Consider the following 27,275-nt stretch of genomic DNA (forward strand, 5'->3'; position numbering starts at 1 on the left):
TGTGTCTCTGCCTCTCTCTCTCTCTCTCTGTGTCTCTCATGAATAAATAAATTAAATCTTAAAAAAAAAGAATTAAAGTCAAAATCTAGAAGAGCTATTTACACCACTATGTTCTTTGCAGCATTATTACAATACCCACGATGTGAAAACCTCAATATCCATCCACTCCTCAATGAATGAAGAAAATGAGGTATATATATATTTATATATATATATACACACATACTGGAATACTAGTCAAAAAATTAAAAAAAAAGGAAATTCTGCTATAAGCAACACGTGGATGAACTTGAGACACTCTGCTAAGTGAAATAATCCAGTCTCAGAAGGACAAATACTACATGATTGTACTTGTGTGAATTATGTCAAATAGTCAAACTATATTTGATATAGTTATGTTTGATAGGAGAATCCCAGGAGCTGGGATGAGGGGAATGAGGAGTTACTGTTCAAAAGCACTAATTGTTGTTCAACACTGTGATTAGAATTAATATTATATTGTGCACTTAGAAATCTGTTAAAAGCTTAGATCTCCTGTTTAAATGTTCTCAGTACAATAAAAAAATGATAAATCAAAAATTTAATGTGCATAAATTTCTGACTCTGAAAGCAAAGGACTAGCAGCGACATTTAGGAGTGCAGTGTTGATTATCTGTATAAAGAGCACTTTGAGTCCACTTCCAATCACTGTCTCTAGATACAGCCCTATCACTGGAACTAAATAAATACCTAGTCATTTGGACCACCATGTTATTACTTTTAAGAGTTACTTTTTTCTACCCACAATTTTGTTGGGGTTACAGATGAATGATGTTTCAGAAATTTATCTCTGGATAATGTATGAATATTTTCTAAAATCAGGAATCCTTAGGAGATTCTAGACTAAATATTAATTCAATTTCTATATCTTTTCTAAATGTATCTAATTACCTCCTTGGATCAAAATGATTGGCTCTTTTTGTTACATCACTGATTGACTTTAGATCTCACAAAACAGTGAATTTCAAACCTATAACAGGTATTATGTTATATGATTTCACATAAATTAAAAAAAAGCAAGAGGAAATATACCTGGTTAGTAGGCATAGTAATAACTAAATAAATTCAAACTGATTGATGAAAATTTTTATTTAAAAAAGCTAGTGAATTTGGAAAGGGATTACATTTTCCACTTTGCATGGTGCTGAGAGCCAGGGTGATCAGGGTATGAAATTAAGCCCTTTCTTTACCAAATGTGTGACACTGGACAAGCAATTTAGTTTTGTTGTTGATGATGATTACTTTGTTGTAAAATGGAGATAACAGTCACCTCACTGAGTTGTTGTGAGCTGCTAGGGAAGAAATATATCAAGGACTTTGCATTCAAGTGGTATAGAATTTAAAAAGTGCAATTTTTTCGTTGCCTGCAATGATATACCAGAGATGAAACACATTATCTATCGCCTGTTCTCTCACACTGCCCGTGGTCAGCTTGGCAGCCAGACAAGGGAGCACAGGAAAAGCGGAGAGAGATTGGGTCTTTCCCCAAATGATTTAGAAGTCATTGTTTGCGATTGTGGTTAACCATTGGTTGTGGTTCTGGGGATGTGGGATGGATGAAAGACACTTATCATTCACATTTCTGCATATTATTTCATTGTACGATACCCATGTTTCTATTTTAGCAAATGTATGTGTGATTTTCATAATCAAAAAAGGGATAATCTGCCATTTTCTTTAGAGTATCACCATTTTCTAGAGTAGCATTAAAAATAGGAAAGACTGTGTGATGTCATTTGTAGTACTGAAATTTGGTTCAATTTTATCTGGAAAACAGTGTGAGCTCCTCAATGCATTTATATCAGTTGTCCTATCATAATAAAAAATACAAAAGGAAAACAAATCTGTACGACTACTAATGCCACTTGTAGGATGTTGAGAGTTTAGCTAAGCTATTCTTTGGCATCACAGCCTTGGCATCTGTTCTGTTGGGTCAGCAACCTCTGGGGACCTTACACTGACACTAAGTCCCTCAAGCAAGTGCACACTCTAGATAGCAGCCCTCAGAGTCACAAGCAGATATAACTTCTAGAACTGACTCTCCCAGGTGCCCTTCTAATAAGGCCTCTCCATCTCCTTGGGCCTTACCCTATGTGCCCCTTAGTTAAGATCTCATTAGAGTTTACCCAAAACCTACTTTTTTGGTTTGAATTGATCAATTGAGCTTTAGCTGGGAATCCCAAAGCACTCCACCCACAGACCCTAATAAGGAAGGGCATGTCCCCAACTCCTATGGCTCTTTCTGCCTGCACCTTGCCTTGACCTCCCTGTGTTGTCCCTCAAGACATGCCTACTACTTCCTCCAACACCTGTGAAATCTATTTCAATTTCTGTCATGGTCTTTTGTTGAACCACAACTTTCCATCCTTTACCCCAAGGCTCCACTTAACAAATGTTAACTTAAGAAAGTCATTAACATAGGGTTACTCAATGATAAACTTGGAAATAGATTAAATGACCAGTAATAGGGATCCCTGGGTGGCGCAACAGTTTGGCGCCTGCCTTTGGCCCAGGGCGCGATCCTGGAGACCCAGGATCGAATCCCACATCGGGCTCCTGGTGCATGGAGCCTGCTTCTCCCTCTGCCTATGTCTCTGCAATTCTCTCTCTATGACTATCATAAATAAATTTAAAAACTTAAAAAAAATAAATTAAAAAAATAACCAGCGATAGAAATATGATTAATTAAATCATGCTTTACTTACCAGATGTAATATTATGCACTAATTAAATTTTTTTAAAAAGACATTTTGATGGTACATCAAAATGATTTTTTTAATGGTAAGTAGTTACTTATAATATAAAAATTCATGTACATAATGACTTAAACTATGTAAAATATTCATTAAAGACATGACTGAAAAGAAACCAATATCACCAAATGTAAATACTGATCATTTTTAGTTGATGAGATGTTTTTTTCTCTTGTTTATTGCTAAATTTATTTCCAAAATTTACACAATAAATATACTTTTTATAAATACATGAAATATTTTAGACTTTAAATAGAAGAGTTGTAATCTAACATAAGAGATAAACGAGGGGTGCCTGGGTGGTTCAGTCAGTTAAGCATCTGCCTTCAGCTCAGATCAGAGTCCTGGGATCCAGGCCAGAGTCGGGCTCTCTGCTCTGCGGGGAGCCTGCTTCTCCCTCTGCTACCCCTACCTGCTTGTGCTGTCTCTCATTCTCTCTCAAATAAAGAAATAAATAAAATATTTAAAAGAAAAGAGAGAAATAAACTAATACAGTCAAATCCAATATTTTTTATCAAAGTCCAAGAAAATAATGCCAAATACCAGTAAAAGTAAAATATAATGACAGCTATTAACATCATTTGGGCATGTATTAGATTATAGACAATGTTCTAAGAAATTTGCATATATTAATTATCTAAGTTTTGACAACCACCCTATGACTTAGTACTATGCTCCCCTTCATTTAACATTTTGGGAAGATGAAACAATTTATGAATAAGAAAACTGCTCAGCTAACAAGCATAGGAGTCAGGTTCCAAACTCAGGAAGTCTGGCTCCAATAAGCTAAACTCTAATAGGATAAAATAAGCAGTGTTTATGCTTAATATATTCCAGTATTCCTAATAATTTTTCTTACAAATGATAACAATAAAAAAACCACTAACAGTATTTTAACTTCAGGGCTTTAGTCGAAGAAATAAAGATTTACACGCGTATGTACACATATACTGAAATATAACCATAATGATTAATTTCTATGACTTTCTAAATGCCCTTTGTGAATAATTTACAATGAATCACTTATCCGTTCCATAAAAAGATAGGCATTTGTTAATTAAACCTGACTTTATTTACATGGCTTCTATTTTAAGGGTGAAATTTTGCCATACAGTTTGTGACAATAAAGTCATTCAGAACTTAAAGATGGTGACCTAAAAAAATGTAAAGATGAAATAAAATAAAGCAGAAAGATCCAAATATATTCAAGCATCCATTCTAGACAACTGAGTCTAGACACACAAGAATTATTATGTTAAGTCTCCAGTTCGTTTCTTAATTTACCTAATGTGTTTTGTAAGGACCTTACATCACTAAACTCTCAGACAAACCTCCTCCTCCATTCTAGACGTGAATTTTTGCCAAAAAAGTGGTGAAACAATCTGAAATTTCCATTATTTTAAAGAAAGTTCCAGTTTTAATTAAAGGTATTAATGTCACATGAAAGAGCTTTCCTTTAATAAACAATTCATTACCACTTCACCTTGAGTCTTACTCAAAGCACACACGTTTCTAGATACACTTGCCTTGAAAATGCTCTAATAAATCCGGGGAGTGTACATAGAATTCTAGTCGTAGCTAATTCTCAACTACTAAATATATTACCTGTCCTTTGTTCAAAAAGCAATATGACATTGACATCAGAAGGTTATGAATATATTTTATGTCTGTAAACACCTTCAATGATATAGAGTAGTGTGTGGGGTGGAGACTAAGAGTCTCACATCAGGGCAGCCCAGGTGGCTCAGTGGTTTAGTGCCTGCCTTCAGCCCAGGGCATGATCCTGGAGACCTGGGGTCGAGTCCCATGTCAGGCTTCCTACATAGATCCTGCTTCTCCTTCTGCCTGTGTCTCTGCCTCTCTCTCTGTGTCTCTCAGGAATAAATAAATAAAATCTTTTTTAAAAAAAGAATCTCACATTAGCTCTTTGGAGTCATTCTTTTGAATTATTTTTCAAGATCTAGTGGTTTTACTTCATTCACTAAAATGAAGTGGCTCAGCGGTTGAGTGTCTGTCTTTGGCTCAGGTCGTGACCCCAGGGTTCTGGGATCGAGTCCCACATCTGGCTCCCCGCAGGAGCCTGCTTCTCCCTCTGCCCATGTCTCTGCCTCTCTATCTCTCTGTCTCTCATGAATAAATAAAATCTTTAAAAAATAAAAAAAAATAAATAATTTTTAAAAATAATAATAATTACCTAATGGGGCTCTAGTGGGCTGAAAGAGTTAATGAAGCTTCCAAGCGACACAGAATCAGCAATGTATTACTTATTGAAAGATTCAAACAAACTACACATTCCCCAAATGGTAACCTTTATAGAAATTTTACTTCGGGTCAGTACTGAAACACTGATCTCAACTCCCTGAGCAAAGCATTAGTGCCTATTCAAACAAAAATACTCACTATTCAGGTAGACAAACCTTGCAGCAAATCCCCCCAAACTTCTAGTCCTGGGAAAAAACAAAGCTTGCAGAAGAGTTTCTGAGGCATTTGACCCACCGTATTTTTTCTTTCTGATATTAACCTGTGTTGATGATGCATCATCTATGCTGCCAAATGATACTTAAAAAAAAAAAAAAAAGATTTTATTTATTTATTTGAGAGAGACAGAAAGGAGAGAAAGAAAGCATGAGCAGGGAGAGTGGAAGAGGGAGAGAGAGAGAAGCAAGGGGGGCCTAGCAGTGGTGGGGGCTTGATCCCCAGACTCTGGGGTCAGGACCTGAGCAGAAGGCAAAAGCTTAGCCCAGCAAACCACTTAGGCACCCCACACAGATGGTATTTTTTGAATTTTTACTGACTTTATTAAATACTAGGGATATAGGGCAACACACAATTGTCTCTCTGCAAAGACGTGAAGAAACTCTGAAGTCGAATTCTTTAGTTTTGTGATCCTGAAAAGTACTTTAATTATTCTGGGCTCTGTTTTGTCATTTTTTTATGATAGCATGGTTATTTCTTTTCTTTTTTATTAAAGATTTTATTTATTTATTTATTTATTTATTCATGAGAGACACAGAGACACAGACAGGGAGAAGCAGGCTGTCCCCAGGGAGCCCAATGCGGGACTTGCTTCCAGGACCCTGGGGTCATACCCTGAGCTGAAGGCAAACGCTCAACCACCGAGCCACCCAGGTGCCCCCAAACCATGGTTATTTCTGTGCCCTTTTCTAGCATTACTATTTAATTATTCCTACTGGATTTGTGTGTGTGTGTGTGTGTGTGTGTGTGTGTAACACATGTGTTTTCTAAATCCTATTTTCACAAGTTCAACATTCCCTTACTTAATAACAAAATTGTTCTAAGTGATAAACTCCCATCGTTATGTATCACATCATGTTACACAGAGGCAACATTGGTCACTTTGCTTGAAACAGTGTGCCGGGAATCATTTTTCTTTGTTGAGGTAGGTATACTTCTGTTCAAAACTCTTACTGTGCATCTACTTTGAGCACAGCACTCCAGGAGATGAAAACAAAACAGCATATACACTTAACGCTTATAATCCCACTGTAACATTGGATCAGAAAATCAGAAAAAAATCAGGTAAGCATTTACATGATACCAAGTGGTGGGGGAGAAAGACATATGTAATGTCCACAACGGTAGCATTGTCATGACACAGACATGGATGGGAATTTTGCTTTTCTCTCCTGATTGTGTCAATTTAGGAAAATAATTAATCTCACTTATTCTGGGTTTCCTCTGCTATAAAAGATAGAGGATAACAACTGAATTGTATGTTTTTATGTAAGGACTAAATGGGGTAATGTATAAAAAATGTTGGTGAATCACAGGTGAATCACTGGTGTATAAAAAATGTTGCTTGTGATTTTCCCAATTTTCCCCACTAGGATATTCTCTGCCTTTCTCATTTTAGTCAATGGCAATGACCTCCTTCCAGTTACTCAGTCCAGATCTGGACTTACTGTCTCTGTCACACACACCACATCTCTTGCCCACAGAAAACTTGCTTGATCCACTTGCTCTATTACAATTACTGTGGCCTAAGGCACCCGCATCCCTTATATGTCCTCCTTTCTGCACAGTTTATTCTCAAAACAACCATCAGAGTGACATCTGAGAAATGTCTGGGCAAGTCATTCTCTGGCTTCAATCATTTGACCATCTTCTCAACTCACTCGAGTTGAAAATCAGAGTTCTTCAATGGCTTATAATGTCCTGAATGATGAGACTTTCATCCTCAACACCCCACCCCTTTGCTCTGGCCCCACTCTCTACCATTTCACATCCCTGATTATTACAGCTAACATGGCCAGAGGTCTGAACATGTCAAGCAAATCTCTACCTCAGGATGTTTGTTCTTACTTTTCATCTGCTTTAAGGATTTTTACCTAATATTGGCATAGCTTGCTTCTTTCAGGTGCCAGCTTACAACACCACTCTAGTAGAGAGCTCTTTTCTGATCATATCATTTACATTGGTCACATGTCCATTTTCCTTACCTGCCCTTAATTATCTCCATTGTCCCACCTGACAGTCCCACCACACAGCTGACTTAGGCTCTGTCTTTTCTACAGGTAATAAAACTTCCATGGAAGCAAGGCATTGTGTCTGTTTTGCTTTCTTCTGTATCCAGGAGTCAAATGAATGTCTGATAGAGGGTAGGCACGTGATGAATATTTCTTCAAAGAATAAGTAAGTGAATAGATCGTGTGGTGGAATGTATGTTGGCAGCCATGTTCCATGTGCAAAAGGAAGAATCTAAACAAAACAATTCATAGGAGAAAGTAACTATCTTTGTAAAAGCATATTTTGGAGAAGAATCCAGATTTCTTTTAAAGATTTTATTTTATTTATTCACGAGAGGCACAGAGAGAGAGAAGGGCAGAGACACAGGCAGAGGGAGAAGCAGGTTCCATCCAGGGAGCCCAACGCGGGACTCGATCCTGGGTCTCCAGGATCACTCCCTGGGCCGAAGGCAGCACTAAACCACCGGGCCACCCGGGCTGCCCAAGAATCCAGATTTTAAAAGAACTCGTTCATCAGTGAAATCACCCACACATACACTGAAATAATGTCTCTTTTCTAAACACTAGTAGAGTGCTAGCACAGAGAAGATGCTCAATCTCCTAGATGGATGGGGGAAGTGAAAGATAAAGGTGGGTGGATGGAGGGATGGATGAATGGATGGGCAGATGGATGGATAGATGTATGGATGATAAAGGAAATAAAGGAAATAAACTAAAATACTATTGAGTCTAACATAAGTGAAGACGAATATGGAGGCATACTGGGTACCTTATTACTATTAGATAGTCATGGACACGGTAAGGAACTTACTGTCAGAAACTTATGATAAAAAGCAATTTTGCATAAAATAGGTTTGAAAGCTAAGCCACACTAGCTTTATTTCGTAGGTCTGCAACCTTATATCTGAATAACTATAAGTACATTTCTCAACCTCTACACGCCTCAGTCTTCCCATCTGCAAACGTAGGTATTCATGCTATTGTGTTGTCATAGGTCTTAAGATAATGCATGAAAGATGCTGAAATAGAACAGGTGCTCACAGAGAGTAACTAATATGATGTGGTGAGGACAATCATTGTCAGCACTCTGTTACCTTTGGTAAACCACCCAACCTTGAACTCTATAATGCCCTTTAAAAAGAAACTTAAAAACTCAAAAAAAAAAAAAAAAATTCAAAGAACTCAGTGCAATGTCTAGTTTTTTGTTTTTTTTTTTTTTTTTTTAAAGCAAAACTCGTTTCATAAAATTCCACATTTTCTGAACTGATTAAGTAATGCACTACTTCAGCTAGTTCCAGGTTAAAATATTTCATACCGGTTAAACAGATGCTTTCTAATCAGACTTGTGTTTCATTTCCTGCTCTGCCACACGCACCTGTTTGACATTGGGAAAGTTAATTAACTTTTCTCAGGCTCAGTGATCTCATCTCTAAAATAAGGATTAAAAATGCCTCTATCTTAGGGTTATTTCGAAGCCCAAAAAGTACATTTTCTACACAGCTCTTAACCTTATGTAAATGAGCTTACATGCAATTATTCTTCACAACAAACTATGAGGTAAGTAATACTCTTATCCCCATTTGTAGAAGACAATAGGAGGCACTAAGTGAGGAAGTCATTTGTTCAAGGACACAAATCTAAGGAGGCCAAGAGGCTGGATTTGTACCTGGAGAATCTGACTCTAGAGTACTCGGAACCACTGGGTTGTGTTGCTCCTCCATGCTTTCTTTGTAGGAATATATAATGACATTGAAGCCATTTCCAAAAAGAAGGTGGGGAGGGGGGTGGGGCAACACTTTTTTATATTCCTGGAAACCAGCAAAGGTCCCACGTGTCCTACCGTCTTTGGAGCGCAATTATTTTTTAAATGAAGGCTACGTTCCTAAGAGTTGGAAACTCAGGATAGGGCAGATTGTTTTTCCCATGAAAAATTATTTTTTTTTAGAAAGTATTTTCAATATCATTTCAGAATTCAGAAGAATAATATGATTTACTGGAGTAAGCTGTGGTTTTCATTTAACTGTTGGATTTTATCTACTCTGTAATGTGATGGATATTCATACTGATATGTATAATATCTGGGAAAAATGAGAAGTGGCAGGTTTTGAAGGAAACCATAACAAATTTAGTTTTATGACAAGTTGTCTATGGTCACATTCTGCCATTTATCAGCTCTGTGACTTGGGATGATTCCCTTCACCTCTTCGATCTTCAGTTCCCTTGTGTGTAAAACCCAAACATACACTTCAGAGTTGTGACCCACCGGGTGACATAAATAAAACAGTTTTCAAAATGTAAGCACTGATGGGCTGTTAGCACGATTAGTGACAAATCATTCTAATTTCAGTTTTGAATGCATGGCCTATGCAACCCATGAACTCGGCTTTACATCTCCATCTTTGGGAGATGAACTTTTCCCTGTGTAGGAGTTCCTTAAAAATACATTTAAGCCAGGGAATTTGAAAGAAAGAGTAGTCTGTTTCCCCCTCGAGAGGTATTCATCTAATATTTGACACACAGTCATGGCTCTTTACACATAATATATGGAACCTAATTTAGCTTTTCCTTAATGACTCATGATTAGGAGAAACATGAGTGCCTGCACTGAATATCGTATAGTGATCCCGACAGAGGCAAGGAGAGTGAGTGAGCATCTGCTGGGGTAGAGTCTCAGCTTTCTGGTACCATTGATCATGTTGTCGCCCATTTCATCTCCAGTGCCTAGGATCTTCAGTACTAAATTTAGCTTCCTGCCAATTCTTCTGACTTATTTTCTATAATCTGCTGTGGAAGAAAATATTTCAGGACAAGTGCATTAAGATTATTATAACAGAGTCATTAAGTTTAGAGCACAAGTCAAGTCTTCTGAACTAATGCATGCAGGGGTTTTTTTGGGGGAAAAAAAAAGATTTGGATGGTTGGTGAATCTCCATAGAGACTGCGTCCTAGTTGATTCACTGATTTTGCACAAAATCTTATCTCCAGGTAACTGAGGTATATAATATATGCCCCAATATTGGCAACATCAAATATCTTGGTATGCTGAAAAAGTTTATGAACCACTCTCATGAAAGGTTATAAACTACTTCGGAAAAATAGACCAAGAGCTTAGGCTTCATTATTAATACTATTCAGTTACTTTGTGCCAAAAAAGAGGACAAAAAAAAAAAAAAAAAAAAAAGAGGACCAGTGTTCATTTAGAAATGCTCTGCTCCAGCTCAATGTTGTTGCATGAAGACACCAATCTGGTTTTTGTATCTAGAAAAAGACAGAAAAGAAAAAAAAAAAAAAAGAAGAAGGAGGAAAAGGAGGAGGAGGAAGAGGAGAAGAAGGAAGTGATTTATTTTAGATATGTACGCTGCTTGCTTCAAAAACAAAAATTTTTAGAAACTGTAAAGATCATTTTCAACACATTTAGATATTTGGACTTAATATATGCCAACAATCTTCTGAATTTTAAAACAAAGAAAGCAGGAAAACATTTCAATTAAAAATATATTAGATAATTTTAGATTACCTGGAAGAAAATCCCTCTTGGGGCTTTTGGCACATGTGTCTGTGGCACATGCTTAATTACTCCTTCTACATAAAGGAGGAGGGCTTTTTTTAGCCCTACCTACAATGTGCTCTTACTTTTCAGTGGTGTGTTTAACCACAGAAGTGTTAGGCCCCTTGAATGTCACGTTGCTTTCATTCCAAACAGAGAAGACAATGAAAGAGTTGGGAAGTGTACGCAGTTCAGTTGTCTGGCCAAGTTCTGCTACCGTATTTGTTTTTCTACAAATTCTTCAAGTTTTTTTTGTTGTTTTGTTGCTACACTCTGTGCTTATCTAATAATGGAGTCTTACAAAGTAAATTAATGTTGTTTGTCAGGATTATTTTAAAGGTACAGCTTCCTGTGACTCATTTCCATTACAAAAATAGCTTGAACTGTAGGAATGAGCTGAAAAAGTTTGTGGATAATCAATGGACCAAAGATAAAAGCTTTCTCACTAATGAGAGAAAGAAATATTCAGTTCTGCTGACCCACGGTGGGTTTTATCTTCCTTCAGGAAAAGAAAAGTGACTTTACTTGCGTTTACTTTTCAAGGGGCTCTTAATTCTTAAGCATGAAAGATTTTGAAAATCATTGTACATTTTTGAGGTCAGTATATTCTCAGAGGATGTGGGGTTAACCTAACATATAATAGAACAAATGATATAAAATTATTAACGTCATGAATCTTTCCAACACAGAGATATTAGTCTATTTGTGATTTGTCAATAATGGAGAAATATCTCCTTTCTTGTATGTTAATCATTCCTATGATAAAAGGTAAAAGTTTTAATTAAAAAAAAAATTAAGATGGTGGATGGATGTAGGTGTGATGATAGCCATCCGTGACCAATTTTGGTTGAAAGATCTTTAGCCACCCTTGCAGAACACAGCTGTTAGTCTTATCATGTGCATTGTTAAACAGTATTTAAACAAGTGTGAATGTGAAGTGATGAAAGAAGCAGGGATATTGAGTTGCTCATTATTTTCCTAATCTCTGCCTCTTTCCTTTCAGAACGCAAGCAAAGTGACATTTATCATATATCATAAGCCTCTTGGAAGTACAGAAGAAGAAAGAGAGGGAATGAAAATTGCGGGGGAAGAGTTAGGCTGAGGCATTCAAAGAATATTTTATTTATTTAGTACATTAACATGTAATATTAGTTCAGGTTTAATTTTTGTCTTTAATTTCTGCCAGAAGTTTTAAGGCTTTGAAGTGTGAGGTTAATAATTTCCAACTAAGGTCAGATAGCTGTAAAATTACAGCTACAGAAGTTACGGTTTAAGTTATAGCGAAGTATGAAAATAACCCTCCTACTTTTTCCATTATTTATTACTGAAATGTCTATCGTAGTTTTACAATTGAGCAATTCTTGTGCTGATTTATATCATTAATGTCTTCCAAAATACAGCTATTATCAAAACAGAATTTCTCTGGTCCAATATCTCTATTTTTCCACTCTATATTAGCCTATAGAAATAGCATATAATCGAAGCCTTCAGTAATATCCAAATTTATCATTCCATTCCTATTGACCATTTCTTTCCTTCTCATATACACCTGCTCTTCAATGAAGTGAAGCTACTTGCCATTCTGTAAATATACACATCCTGTGTGCGTGTGTGTTGGCGCTTCCACCTGAAATCCTCATACTCTGTATAGCAGCTCATCTCAGCTCTGGCTTCTTGTTAACTCCTCTTTTTTCTCATTCATTCCACCAGAAGTAATCAATAACCTTCTTCCCTGAACTGTCCTAGTGCTTCAATTCTTTCAAGCGGCATGGGGCCTACTTAATTTATATACATAATATATAAATATATAGGAACATATATAGGTCATATGTGTATATAGGAATATATGTGTGCAGGTGTATGTTTCAGTGTTAGATCTGGAGCCAAGGTTTATTTCTTGGCTTCTCTCCATAATGTGTGAGTATTCTTGTATAAATTCTTAACCTTTCTGTGCCTCGATGTCCTCATGTAAAATGTGGTTGATAACAGTACATAGTGTCATTATGGATATTCGGTGAAATAATATAGGTGACAGTTTGAGGATTGCATCTAGCATATACCATGAGCTCAAATGATGTTAGCTTTTCTTCTTAATCCATTTCACAAATCTGTATTATTTATTGCACATATTCCACATGATTTTTATGTGTTGATATAGTTGCAAACTGTTCATACAAATGCCCTCATAAGGTATTTACGCATAGCGCTCCCTTCCCCAAAATATAGTTTTACATCTATAAGGAGTTTCAAACAATTACTGTGAAAAAAAAATTAAGTTGATACAAAATTTTATCAAAAGCAAATATCACTTCACTAATAGGCATGTGAGAAAAGAACACCCAAACGCACACATATGTAAGACCATCATTAGGACTAAATGCCCAGAATGCTAGTGTGAAAGTATCAGCCCATACAAAAATTTAAAGGAAGCCTACAAGGTTCCAGATGTTCTGGAAGTGAAGTGACACCACTGAGCTCTGGGTGCGGTGGTACAACCACCCATTTCCCAACTCTGTCATGTAAAGGCTGCCAACAGAGCTCCATGTCTTCCACAGGAGGACCAGTGCTTGAGGCACCTCCACACCAGAAACCTCCACTGAATGCAGATGGCCATAATTAGAATCAATTATCCATGTGTAATGGAAAGACAATGAATACATTCTTGTCTTACATACTCACTTACCTCAGTTCTAACCCAACTCCCTAAGCCACCAGCTGGGGTTCTGTCCCCTGTCCATCTCCTAATCTCAGATCTTCCCCAACCCCTAGAGTCCTTCCACCATGCCCTCGAATATACTTACGGCCTGTGACCAGCCAGATCTTTTATCCTTTAAACCTCCTTTCCAAACCCTCATTGCTGTAACACTTCTGTGTGAATCTGAGTGACATGGCCCCAGGGCTCTCTGAAGGATGACTACTTATTTCTCTCACACCACATACTTTCCACGTTGGGAAAGTGGGGTTGGGGCTGGAGGTGGAGGAGCATTGCTCCTACTTGCTTCTCATTCCCAGCCCCAGATGACTTCTTATCACTCCTTGCCTTAATAAGCTCAGGCTGCTATGACATAACATCACAGAGTAGTGACTTAAACAACCAACACGTATTTCTCACAGGTCTCAAGGCTGAGAAGACAAAGATCAAGGTGCCAGTTCTTGGTGAAGCCTCTCTCCTTTGCTTTCACGCAGCTGCCATTTCATTGTGTACTCATGTGACCTCTTTCTTGTGCACCCAAAGAGAGAGAGCTCTCATGTCTCTTCTTATAAGGCACTCAACTCATCATAAGGACACCGTGCTCATGACTTCACCTAACCTTCTAAGGCCCCAGCTCCAAATCCCATCACACTGAGAGTTAGGGTTTCAACAGAAGAATTGAAAGGTGGACACAAACATGTAATTCATAACTCTCCCTTAAAGCCCAGTGCTTTTGAAACCCATGTTATCTGACGATACTACATGACATTTCAAAATATTGTGCTCAATCTAAAACATTCACTGAAGTATTACCACCTGAGTCGTTCTCCTCTTTACTGCCTATAATTGTTGCTTATTATATGGTCTTCAGCCTCAGGTAGGTTCAAGGGTCGTGCCACGGGAAACTTCTCATCTGGCCATCCTTATAAAAAATTTATCTGAAAGAAATTTTTCCTCCTGCCTCTTTATTCAACTAGTCTCATAGTCATTTCTAGACTTTTTTTTTACTTCCAATAAATATATGACATCTCAAATCTTTTTTAAAAAAAGATTTTATGTATTTATTTATGAGGGACACACACAGAGAGGCAGAGATACAGGCAGAGGGAGAAGCAGGCTCCCTGCGTGGAGCTTGATGCGGGACTCGATCCCGGGACCCTGGGATTACAACCCCGTTGAAGGCAGACACCACCCAGGTGCCTCTTACATCTCAAATCTTGATTTAAAGAATCCTCTCTTACAAAGTTCTAACATTTCAACTCACTGACTTTGCACACATCTAAACAATTCCTTGACTTCCCTGAATCATGCAATTCATTAAATTTATCACTTTAAAAAAAATATCTACCACCATCCCCAACTTGCTGTCTGCAGTGTATCCTGTACACAACTTGTATTCCTTCGTCCATCACCATAATTTCTTGCTCAATACAATCAAAACACAGAACCCACTATCCCTCTGGCTTTCTCACTTGGCAAAACCCCAACTGTGATTACATGCAAAACTTCACCTAATTTGCAGAAACAAGCGCTGAAACTGATTTGCCTTCTTTTAAATGTATAACTACAAATTTGGAATGCATGATCACAGGAGCCTGTCAATAACACTTGTTTTCACTGGTAATTCACTTTTCTAGTATTAGAATAATTCTACATTTTCTCCTCTCAAGGAGAAATTCTCAGATTGACTCTTGGAATTACTTCTAATTCTGCAGGGATATTTTCTCACATGTGTTTTGACATTGTGATTTCTTCTCACTTTATTTCTAAAGATTATATTGTATATATTCTTTCTATTCTTATACTAAACATTTCTAACTCATTGCTAATATCTTCCATTCAAATGTTTTTTAAACCTCTATTTATCTGCTATTTACCTCTCTCTGAATCTCTCCTCTCTCCCCTCATTATATGCGGAGCCAGAGAAAATAAAAACATATGTTCAGAACATCATCTTGCTCCAGTCCCATTTTTTCTGGATTCATTTTTTGTTTGTACTTGAACATAATCATATGTGCATAGATAACCCTTACATCTATATTTTGAGCTTTGATATATCTCCTGCCCTTCAGAATCTGCCTATTGTACATCATTATTTAGATTTTTCTAAACATATCTTAAACTCAGCTTATCTGGAGACAAACTAATTTTCTTCCTAAACATGCTCTTCTTTTATAAAAAAAATATAAATTTCAAAGAATGCCAACATGATCTACCCATTGACCCATTTCCAAAATCTAGTCTGAGCACCACTATTGATGTCTCCTCTCCATTGCCCTCACTTCCCACCATCAATCAATCCCAGGTCACTATCATATACTATCATGTCTCACCTGGGCTATGGAAACAACATCTAATTGGATTCTCTGCTTCTGGTCTTCCTTCCCTTTGGTCCATTTTTCTCGGTACTTAGAAAGGCTATTCTAACATAAAACTTTATCAATTTAATATTCTAGTTAAAAGCTTCAAGACATTTAATGCTTTAATGCTCTTAGTCCACCAGGAAAAACATTATTGATTATCTAACCAACAGCCGTCTCTCCCATTTTTCTGGCCAGCAAAACCTATCTCCTACAATACTCACCGAGAATGCCAGATAAGTCCTTGCCTAGGTGTGCTTGCAGCATGAGAGTCAGCAAATAACTCAATCTTGGCCAACTGAACTTGAGATATGACCTATTACAGAGCTTCTCACAAACATTTTCACCATGATAAAATGAGAGTGATGAATAAAGATTATTGTATCAGCTCTTACCGCCCCTTCTGGCTCTGTTCTCGCTTCTCTGCAGTCTATTAATAACATGGCAGCGATTTAAAAAAGGAAGCCCTTTAAAAGGAAGTTAAATCATGACACATCTCTACTCACAACCCTCACTTAGCTTCCTATCTCACTCTAAATGGCAATCAAAGTACATAGAGTAGCCTATAAATTTCTTTATAATCTACACACCCTCATTCTTGCTGATGCCACACCTAAGATGGTAGCCCACTAGCTATGAGACACGTAAGTGAGAAGTGAAATACAACCTGTATTTTAAAGAAGGCTTCAAAGATTTGAGATCATAACGTTTTTAAGACTTATTAAAAATGATTGAGCAGGCTTTGACATACTTAGACATCAGCCTAGTTTCTTCCACACCCTTGTTGGCCACCCAAACAAGCAGAAGACAGAGGAGTAGGAGAGAAGGGACAATTGCGGGATTCGTATATAAGTCAAGTGCAAAATGGAGTGCTGTGTGTGTTCCTTCCCTATCACCATGTAAGATGCCACATCCTAAAGCCAAGTGAGGAGACTTCAAAGAATCAATTATAGAAATCGGGAATATTTACAAAAATGAGAAACTGGTATCTTTTCTTTAATTTGGACATCCACTAATGCAGAAGACTTGCTCATCTGTTTTCTATGGTTATGTAGCGGAGAACAGATTTAGACAGAGATGGCCAGATGTGAAGAAGGGATGGCAGTGAACAGCCTGTACACATACTCCTCTCCCAACAGGAGGTGACAAGCATGAAGGTTTGTGTGTGTCAAGTGAAACTGCTGAACATAGCCACAGTTGATAAGTCTTGCTGTTGCTTCAACCCAGTTGACATAATTGGTGTGATTTCCCAGAAAAAGAGGCTGTGGTACATTCATCTAATGATGAGAGTCAGAATAGGAGTCTGGTGAAGAGGTTCTTATTGAGCTAGATCTCTCTAGTCAGAGAATCATGCAGTGGTTTTTGTCTTTTTATTTTTCTTTAGCAGTGCACGTACCCACTGAGAGAACTAACTTTTGAGTGTCTACGACATAAAGGATATTGACAGGGATTCTTTGCCAAAAATCCTTCCCTATGGCCCAGTGTCTGAGAACCTTAGAACCAGAAGTGGATAAAAGGAGTGAATAAGATTACTATCTTCCCAAACCATGAAAGAAGGAAAGAAATTTAATTAGAATAGATGCAAAATGGAGTGATAACTAAGTTAATTAGGGCTCCTTAATAATTAAAATTCCACGTCATCATTAGATCTGAAAACTGCGATTGAATCCTGAGAGTACAGAGATTTTACATATCATAATAGGTGGCAAAGACTAATATAATACAGAACCATTTAAGATTAGTATCACAATAAGTTTTCATATTGCCCAATAAAGCAATCCTTAGATAGTTGCTTTGTGCTTATATTGCACCCTCCTTCTGGGGAGCTCATTGGGTTTTCTCATTTATCAAATAATCTTAGTTCATAGAGGGAAGAGGTCTGAAAAAGTTTATTTTCCCCAAGAAGATAATGGGGAGAAGTTAATTAACCCAACTAAAATTACAGGCTTGGTCATAAGCTGTCCTAAATATTTTACTCATTTGAATACCTACCCTTAGAATATAAAGAAGACAGTGTTTGTATAGATGTTGTAACAGTTTCACTCTTACATAAGGAATTCTCAGACATTTTTAGTGGAAATAAGCTTACTATTTTAACTTTTTAATCCTTAGAAATATGAAATTTTAGAAATCACTTCTGTTTCTGGATGTGTAGAGTGAGATTGTATCAGACCAATGCTGGTAAAATAAACAACTACTTGAAGGATTCTGGGGCTCTCCAAACAACCAAGACCTGAGGGAGTAGGTAGGAGGGAAACACAGAGGGAGGAACATGCCACTTAAATCCTCTTTCCCTCTAGATGCATTTGTTTATTCAAAATGGGGAGGGGAGGTTGAAAAGATGAGTCATTTCTAGTGGTTCCACTAAACTGCAGACCTAGAAATTGGGCATCACAGCTGCTAAGGTAGGAAAGACGCATAAAATAACTCAGGCCTTGACTTGAAGAGCTGGAAGTTTATCCCTTTCAGAGGAAGACAACAACATCCCTTTCAGAGGAAGATCTAGAGCTTCTAATAATCTCTCTAACATTTAATTAAAATTTTCCAGTACTTAATAAAAATTATCCTGGCTGCTTGGAGTTATTAAATGGAAACATTAAAATAATTGTGACTAAAAGGTTCAACAAAACAGACAGTGAGATGGAGAATTTCAGCAGAGAATGAGAATCTATGACGAAAAGGTTAAAAACATGTAACTGGAAAGGCCAACATCTAAAGCTATGAACATATTAAATGGATATGATGGCAGAAGGGTACAGCTGAAGAGAGAATTAATGGCATGGAACATGGGTTACCAGAAAAGATCCAGAGTGAAACAAGAATTGTCTGGTTTGTTTGATTTGCCACTAAACAGAGAACTAGAGTGGTTCTCAGACATGGTAGGCATACTACTACCTCCACTACTAGTACTTATTACTACTCCTTACTGTTGCTACTATTACTACCACTACTATTATTTCTACCTTAAAAAAATACCAGCTAACAATTACTGAACACTCACTATGTGCTGAGCATGACTAAACAAACTTTTATGTACTAATCCATTTGATTTATACTAGAATTTTATTAAAATAAAATAAATACTGTCCCCATTTTATAGATGAGAAACTGGAGCACAAAAGACTAAGTAAAGGATGCCCAGCAGGTTCAGTGAATAGAGCATGTTGCTTTTGATCTTAGGGTTATAGTTTCAAGCCCCATGTTGAGTATAGAGACTGGTTAATAATAATAATAATTAATAATAATAATCAAAAGATTAAGTAAGCTGCTTGGGATCACATAATTAGTGAATAGTCAATATCAACTATTTTTTATTTTTTAGAGACAACATGTGCCTGAGGATGGGGGGGGGAGGGGCAGAGAGACAGAGAGAGAGAATCTTAGGCAGATTCCACACCCAGCATGGAGCCCTATGGGACTCCATCTCAGGACCCCGAGATCATGACCTCAGACAAAATCAAGAGTCATACACTTAACCAACTGAGACACCTGGGTGCCCCAATATTAACTCTTAATCAGCTTATTCTTACTATACTAATTCTCAGAAAGGTAAGTGTTAATAAGCTGATGAAAAGAAAGCAAACAAGAAGGTTTGGAGAGAAAGAACGTAAGAGAGGAGGGAAGGGATGCCTGTATTAACTACTTTGTCAGTTATCTTTTCAAAGTTTTCCATTTATTTGTCTCTGTGTTAGTAGTCAAAATGACCAAAGTAAAATCTTGATCATTTTGACCATATTAGTGTAGGATGGAGAAGGGAAAAATGGCACCTAATCTAGATTCCTAACTTTATCATCCATAATATTATTTAACATCATCATAATTTTTACAATTTTCAATGACAAACAATGAAATGTTAAATTTTTACTGTGGATTTTTGTCCTTGGAATAGACTCACTTTTCTATAACTTGTCAGAAAGGATAGATTAATGAGCTAATGTTGAGAAAGCATATCAAATGCAAAATAGACATTTGAGAGATTTTCTACAGATTTTATTAAAAACAAGTAGAGAGAGTTCTATGGAACACACATAGAAAGTATGCTGATATTGAGTAGTGACAGTATCTTTGAGGTTCCTAGCATCCCCAACTTTGAAACAATTTACAGTTTTTGAAAGTTAAAAAGTCAGTGACAAAACAATTTGCATTTCTACATTTTATGCTATAAAAATGCTAGTATTTGAAATACTTCATCACAGTGTTTAAAATTGTGAGCTAATTGAAAAATGGAGAGAGCTACAAGCATCACATAGATAATCTATTTGACTATAAACATTTGGGGTGGGGAATATAGAGGTTTAAAATTGCCAGGTCTCATCAAAGAAATATATTTTATATCACTTGCAGCCTCAATACGTATCTTGTTAACCTTCCTAAAGTATCTGTTCACTTTCAGGTTTTTAACAAATTGTCCAATACAGAACATTAAAAAAAAAGAGTAGAAATGTTCTTAGAAAAGTGCCTGAGAAAGATCTCTTTGACTTAACAAATAAATATTAATTATATTCATTGCATTAGAGATTCTTAAGTCATTTAAAATATACTTTCTAAAACAGTTTAAATAGGAAACATGAAATCAAATGAATAAAGGTCACTATATTATAAACCTAAATAAAACTAAGCGTGCAAATAGGAAAGTAACATTTAATTATACAAATGGGAATTAGAAAAACAAATGAAAGACAACATTTTACTTTTCATAGTTATCAGGATTTTAGATATACATAGATATTTAAAACATGAAAAATGATTTAATTGTTTTTTAAGCCTATCCATAACATTCCAACTATATTTTAAGTCATTTAATGTGTTAATGATAATAACCATTATTAATACTTTTTTATTATTAATACTTTTTAAGCTTCTGCAAATCCTAAGGTCAAAAGAAGTGATAAAAGACAGCTTCAGTTGTGTTTTGTATCTTCTAAATTCAAACTTTTGGTTAATAATACTCAGAATCAGTAAACTATTTAAATCTCACAAAAATACTCACTTTTCTAAGATTTTCCTCCAAAAGCTTGTTCCTTCATTTAGAAAATGTTTTTGGGAGTCTACTATATGCCAGTAACTTTTGAGACCCTGGAACCATAATAGTGAATAATCCAGGGAAAACCCTGCTGTCATGGAGCAGGAAAACACACCTGAAAAGTGGAGTCTGGTGGTGGTGGTGGTGGTGGTGGTGGTGGTGGTGGTGGTGGTGGTGAGGGCAGCTGCACAGCTAGCAGAGGTGCAGTTCCTGGAGCAGTGGGTGCTGTGAGCTCTCCGCCTCCTCCCCAGGGCAGCCCGTGGTCCCCAGCCTAGTCAGCAGCCCCAGCAGCACCAACACCCCCCCACACAGAATATCTATATCCACAACCTCAGGGCAGAGGTCACCTGTCAGGTCAGGCCATCGGGGGCCATAAGGCCTCACCCTCTGAACCACCGTCCCAGGGAAAGCCTTCGTCAGCATCACTCCAGCTGAGGTCGGTGTCCAGGTAGGCAAAGACCAGTCTAGTTTTTGTATGTGTGTGAATGGGCTGACCTTTGGGGGCCAGAAAGGCTCTATTATCCAGGATTCATTGCTGCCGGTTGGGGACTTCACCATGGAGCTTCCTACCAAGAGCACTGGGGGTGTTCTCACTTCCAGTGTTGCTGTCACCATGACTGCCAAGACGCTAGTCCTGCTGAGGGGCAGAGATGTCCACAGTGGTATGATCAACAAGAAATCTTATGAAGTGACCTCCCACCTACAGCATTCCCAGTGCTGACCTCATCTGTCCCTTTCCCCCACACCATTACCCACTGCTTTTGCACCCCTCTCCTTCCCATACACACAAACACACACACACACACACACATACACACTTTTTACTTGTGCGGCCATTACTCCACACCCCTATTGCTGCCAAAACCACATGGCCTGGGGGCTGGGGCTGGATGAACAGACACCTCTCTCTACTCATACCCCTCCTTTGTGTGGTTGGAAAATGTATTTTGCATTTTGTGTTTTTTTTTTTCTGCATAAAAAATGATTCTACTAATACATCTTTTGAAGATCATGAACAATGTGAGAGTGTGAAGTGGGTGAGGAGCAATTTAAAAAGAATGGTCAAGTACCACCTTGCAGAGGTGGTAACCTATGAGCAGAGAGCAGATGACAAGAAGCAACCAGGGCTAGGGGAGCAGAAAGCAGCCACCCCCCCCCCCAGCACAGAAACGGCCCACAGAGCACCCACAGATCTGCGTGTTACAGTAATGGAAAGGGAGTCCTGTGGCTGAAGCACAGCTGCACAGGAAATGTATGGTAGAGGAAACTAAGGCAGTGGCCATCAGGACACTTAGGGAGCTGTCTGCGTAATCCAGGTGAGGATGGTAACACGGATGGCCTGGGCCAAGTGGTAGTAGTAGGGACGGAGTAGCATGATCAACATTCAGAGTAGATTCATTTCTTGACTTTTAAGTCTTTAATTAAATTGAACCTCTGCAAGTATTTGCTCTTGGTATTACCCATTTAGATCCTAGTGTATCCCTTCAATTAGTTTTGATTCCTAATGAATATAATTTATTTGTTTTTCATCTAATCACCGACAGCTCTGACCAGGTTGGAAAGAAAACCACATCTGGATCATAAAAAATCCGTAAATCTGAGACTATTTATACTGTAACTTCCAAGCGTGGCAACAGAAAAAGAGGACTGTGATATTTAAAAATATAATTTTCTTCTGTATAAATTAAATATGGTGAGCTTGGCAGCTCTTCCAATGGTGGAGGCCAACTTGCTGAATAAGTTCTTTTGATAAATGGACTGAAATTGGAAATATGACCAAGAGAGGTATTTGTGAATTTTTAATTTTTCCTCTAACAAAGGTTTCCAAATTCATCTTTAAAATCTCTATCGTGAAACCTTAAACAGGAGATCATTTCAGTTGGAACAAATTTTATATGTCAGTATTATTGTACATAATTCTACCTTATTTTAGTGGACATCAATAGCCCATTTCTAACTTTTAATTTTAGATGCCGGAAATCCCCGTTATATATGGAAGAAATACGGCCTATGCATATATAATATAATATATATTTTCATGCAAAAGAGCAAAAGCCATGCATTTGGAGATCTAAAATCAGCTTCAAGTGCTTCTGCTCCAGCTCCTTTCTTTGAGGCAGAACTTTCTTCAAGCCATCCTAAATAGTTTCCTACTGCAGCTCAAGCCCTCTCATGCCTGCAACAACAGCCATGTACAGACTAATAGAATACTAAATCTCTTTAACTGGTTTTGATTTTTTTTGAAAAACAATTTAATTCAATATTTAATTTAATATAAGGAGAATGTCTGGACAAATCATACATTTTGATATCCGAGCTATCACTTTTATAAAAGCTATGTTGCATCCATCTCCCACATCCTCAATATTTCCTAATAATTGAAAGTTTGTATTGATAGTTTCAATAAAATCTCCACCTGATCTTTATTTTTAACTCATTTTAAAGCTATTTTATGTGGGCCTTGTTGTCCAGGAGACTTAAACTCCTCTGGGGGAGGGGGAATCCCTGAATCTTCTGGTGTCTGCATCCGTGCACATTATCAGTAATGGCTTTCACATTAAAACATCCCCTGGGGCATCCCGGGGGGCTCAGTGGTTTAGCGCCGCCTTCAGCCCAGGGTGTGATCCTGGAGACCCAGGATCGAGTCCCACGTCGGGCTCCCACATGGAGCCTGCTTCTCCCCCTGCCTGTGTCTCTGCCTCTTTCCCTCTCTGTGTCTCTCATGAATAAATAAATAACATCTTTAAAAAAAATTAAAAAAATAAAACATCCCCTGCTTCTCTATGACCTTCTGTGTACTGATCTGTCAAAGTTGAACAAAGTCCTACCTGCATTACGACACCTTTCCTGTGTCTCTTCCTCTTTACCTGGTTCTGTAAGATTCATGTGAGAACGAACTGACAACTGTCCTTTCTGGCTCTTTGTTTTGATTCATGTTCATGTCCCACTTCTGAACTATGGGAATACAATTTTTTTTTTTTTTTTTTTTTAGTTTGAATGCATTAGAATGGGACATACATAGTCTCTGAGCAGTACTACCCAGAGACGTATACTCATTTCATTGTATTTTTCTTTCTGGCCAGTGGGGGTCCTTCATTTGATGACCCTCTTCTGCACCTATTCCTTAGAGCACAGAGTAGAGACGAGTTTTTTACTCAACTCTACGTAGTGATGGAGAGAGCTTCACATTCTCTTCTAGTCATCACTCAGTGGGACAGAGATAAGAAACGTCCTGCCCACATTTCAGCAGTCAATATTTTCTTTTTGTCAACCTTGATTTCTCTATGGAGATGGAGAAAGCAAAAGTCAAAAAGAACTGTGCCAAGCCGAAGGTGGAAAAGACTCAGTGCAAGGCAATGGAAGAGTAAGACTTGGGAAGAAGATACAGGATTCCTCGAGTCCCTTCTGAACTGCCACCAGCACATCTGCTTCACGGAGACATCCTGTGGGCCTGGTGCCAGCAGCTGATGCTGAGCACCAAAGGCCAGGAAAATTGGATGTAATTTAGCAGACTCTGCAAATATGCTGACCCCGATCCAAAGGCGACCGTTCCTGTCACCGCAGAGGAGGCCAAGATTCTCACACAGTCACAAAAAAGAAAGATGGACAAGGGGAATATGTCCCCAGAAAGTTCTGGAAACAAACAAGCTATCTTCCTGATGTGGCTGCTCTACCTGAGGGTGGAGGTACCTGCCCCTGTTGGGTCTAAGGCTCTCCTGGGGAGTTGATACTGTTTTATTGTTATTGTTATTGTTATTGTTATTGACCACTTCAGCTCCAGATGCTGCGTTTGCCTCCTGGTCCAGATTTGCAGCCAGACTGGGAGGATGCAGGTGGGGGACTCGCCACAGGAGGCCTATGTTGTCAGGGAGTCGGGGCGTCAGGGGTTCGGGGGTCCCGGGGAGAAGTCCGCCTGCAATTCCGTGCAGGACAAGCCTGGGCACCTGAGACACGGAGGAGAAAGCGTCTGCTCCTCTCGCTACCTGCCTGCACCCCCGTCCCCCCAACATGCTGGGCCTCAGATGGGTTCGCAGGAGTCAGGTGGCAAGGGGAAGCCCCCAGTGAGGCTGTAATACTGAGCACAAGGCTGCAGTGCTGCCAGGGGCCGTGCAGGGAGCCCCTGAGCCGGCAGGTGGCTGCACCGCGACCCCGCAGGGCACGGCCCGGGCAGGTGCGGCTGCGGGGAGGCTGGGGCGCGGGGTGCTCGGCTGTGAAGGGCAAGCCGTCGTGCACGCCGCTTCCTACGACCCATGTCACCTTTCCGAAGGTGACCTCAGCGGTTCCTCTCAAGTGGGAGCCTGGGCCGAGCATCCCAGAGGGGGCGTAGAAAACAGGTGTGATTGCATGCGGATCCCTTCCCGGCAGGACTCTTCCAGGCGCTCCCCTTCCGCTGTCAGCATTTGGACATGTTGAGTATTTTATTTTATTATTTTATTTTATTTTATTTTATTAATTTTATTTTATTATTTTTATTTTATTTTATTTTTATTTTGATATTTTATTTTATTATTTTATTATTTTATAATATTTCATAATACTTTATTATTTTATTTTTATTTTATTTTTTATTTATTATTTTATTATTTTATAATATTTCATAATACTTTATTATTTTATTTTTATTTTATTTTTTATTTATTATTTTATTATTTTATAATATTTTATTTTTTATTTTTATTTTATTATTTTATTAATTTTATTATTTTATTTTTATTTTATTTTTATTTTATTTTGTTATTATATTTTATTATTTTATTTTTATTTTATTATTTTATTTATTATTTTATTTATTTTTGTATTATTTATTAATTTTATTATTTTATTTTTTATTGTATTTTATTATTTTATTAATTTTATTATTTTATTTTTATTTTATTTTTATTTTTTTGTTATTATATTTTATTATTTTATTTTTATTTTATTATTTTATTAATTTTATTATTTTATTTTTTATTTCATTTTATTTTTATTTTATTTTGTTATTTTATTTTGTTATTTTATTTATATTTTATTATTTTATTATTTTATTATTTTTATTTTATTTTTATGTTATTATTTTATTTTGTTATTTTATTATTTTTATTTATTATTTTTTATTTTATTTTATTTTTTATGTTATTATTTTATATATATATTTTTTAATATTTTATTTATTTATTTATTCATGAGAAACACAGAGAGAGAGAGAGAGAGGCAGAGGGAGGAGCAGGCTCCATGCAGGGAGCCCGACATGGGACTCGATCCCAGGTCTCCAGGATCATGCCCTGGGCTGAAGTCGGCGCTAAACCACTGAGCCACCAGGGCTACCCTATTTTATATTTTATTTTATTTTATTTATTTTATTTTAAATGTTGAATATTTTATTATTTATTTATTTATTTACTTATTTTTTGCTTTATATAACTTTATTTCAACATAACTATGCTTACAGAAATACACTCATTTTGGTTAGTAGAATGCAATTTAAGTTTAAGTTATCCTACACAATTTGGACCAACAACTTGGTATATGATTTAGATTTATGATTTAAGCTTAAAAAAAAAAAAAAAAAAGGTTTGCAGTCTGGGTTACTTTTCAACTATGACAGTGTTGAGTATTTTAAACCAAACAGAAAGCTCTTATTCTTTCCCCCACTCCCCAAAACATACTGTTAATATACAAAACAACACTTTGTGATGTTTTCTTAATAACCCGAGACTGCTATTGTGTGTCTCTGCAATAAAAACACAGGATACTTGGCCAGGATTCTTTCCACTTATAGCTGTTATGTATGTTTCTTCTACTTAAAAATGTTGAAGGCTGCTCCTAAATCATAAATACAAAATGTACTAGCGTTTAAACCCGTACAGAAAATCATTCTTTGTATATAACAGTCATTGCAGTCTGTTAATTATTATTGTTAATATTCTTAACTCAGGATTAAGCCAAATATCATGACTTTCTTTTGGCATGATTCTTTTTTTAAAACCACTTGACTTAAATATGATTGACCTACAAACTGCTGTACCTTTAGTGTATATCATTTAGTGTGTTTGCTTGCTTCATTTTTACTTTTTTTGTGTACTTCCTGAATGTATAGCCCTGTGTCTCTTAGAAAAGACGTGTTATTCACTTGTCTTGCGTGTTCATGGCAGTTTCCGACATTGTTTTATTGTCATGGGTTTTTGGATTATGAGATTCCCTGCCCCCCTCCAAGAGGTATTGGAAAGGTTAGTAGAGTTGGAAAGTTTGGGGCACCCCGGGTGGCTCATTGATTTAGCTCCTGCCTTCAGCCCAGGGCCTGATCCTGGAGACCCGGGATCGAGTCCCACATTGGGCTCCCTGTGTGGAGCCTGCTTCTCCCTCTGCCTGTGTCTCTGCCTCTCTCTCTCTCT

The 27,275-nt window shown here is 37.4% G+C and overlaps 1 long non-coding RNA gene and 1 pseudogene across 1 annotated transcript in view; one reads left to right on the forward strand and one right to left on the reverse strand.

Annotated features, from left to right (window-relative positions):
- The window catches only part of LOC144293447 (uncharacterized), a 31,562-nt gene extending 15,249 nt beyond the window's left edge, over positions 1 to 16,313 (reverse strand). The window contains exon 1 of the long non-coding RNA XR_013360679.1: positions 16,103 to 16,313. This is a non-coding gene — a long non-coding RNA (uncharacterized LOC144293447). The remainder of the gene's footprint in view (positions 1 to 16,102) is intronic.
- A 642-nt stretch (positions 16,314 to 16,955) lies between these two features.
- On the forward strand, positions 16,956 to 21,622 carry LOC144292061 (profilin-1 pseudogene; annotated as a pseudogene).
- The last annotated feature ends 5,653 nt before the right edge of the window (positions 21,623 to 27,275 follow it).

Source organism: Canis aureus, chromosome 21 (genome assembly GCF_053574225.1).
Source record: "Canis aureus isolate CA01 chromosome 21, VMU_Caureus_v.1.0, whole genome shotgun sequence".
NCBI classification, from domain to species: domain Eukaryota; kingdom Metazoa; phylum Chordata; class Mammalia; order Carnivora; family Canidae; genus Canis; species Canis aureus.